Genomic DNA, 1185 nt, shown 5'->3' with positions numbered 1-1185 from the left:
TACAACGTTTCGACAAGGTTTTGACATCATCAAAACCTTGTCGAAACGTTGTACATTTGCTGTTATGTTAAACTTATATTAAAGTTTTCTTCATTACCTATTCAAGCAGTCTCCAGCCATTATTAGATATAAGAAAAGTTAATATGTTGTGCAGTGTACTAGTATTTTGTGTCTGTTTTAAAGAACAGTACACCTTGTTGTCATTCTACCATAAGTTTATCAATGTACGATTGCGAAACTTATTAAATAGAGGTTTGTATTACTTTTCACAAAATGAAACCTGGTTGTTTGATTGCCGTTTGACCTTTTAATATGAGTATATATAGCCTTAATGATATTTGTATGTTGACTCTGTGCAGCCAAGCCACGATTGCGAATGCTGCACCAGCCTTTTATCTTTGTCCAGGTATCGTTTCACCACATTTGGTGCATACTTGATATATCTGGAAGAAAAATCTCTGCAAAACAGATCTTGTTTCTGAGGGAATGACTGACAGATAAAAGTGTACTTGTCAGCAGTCATGGTGTCATCAGGTTTGTGTAAGTCTCCAATACCATTGACTTTGATGCCACCCACACTTATACTGGTCCACCGGAATGCTTCACTGTAAATGATGTACTTGAATATGATACTGTTATCTTCTCCACCATAGCGCAAACTAGCATTAATCGTTGACAAAAATTGGTTCTTAAATTCTTATGTACAAATCCCCAACTTCGTTCATTCAATCGTTTATGGTCCAATGCCCATTTCAACTTTTTTGATGTGGTTACCTTTTCTCAGCAGTGGCGTAGCAAGGGTTCTCAGCACCCGGGGACAAAGACACTTTTGGCGCCCCCCCATCTCTGAAATGTTTTGATTATTTGTTTTGTGACTCATTACCAACTTAATGACAATAACATAAAGAATTAATTACCGCCTTACACAGGCCTAAAATAAAGTCAGAATATAACATCTCATGATATCACAACTGTAAACCTGGAACTAATGAAGTATAGCCTACTAGGTGTACTTACTTAATTTGTAAACCATTTTTATGTTTATGTCATCCAGTATTGTTCAAAGTCACATAGCTAAAGTAATATTTCAAGTATGCAGAATAAGTTTCTGTTATATTCCTAGTTTTGAAACTTATGTTTTATATGAGAAGCCAGTCACTTGTGGTGTACATGGATTATAAAACA

Source organism: Limulus polyphemus, unplaced genomic scaffold, assembly GCF_000517525.1.
Source record: "Limulus polyphemus unplaced genomic scaffold, Limulus_polyphemus-2.1.2 Scaffold216, whole genome shotgun sequence".
Lineage (NCBI taxonomy): Eukaryota > Metazoa > Arthropoda > Merostomata > Xiphosura > Limulidae > Limulus > Limulus polyphemus.
This window is presented reverse-complemented; position numbering follows the sequence as displayed.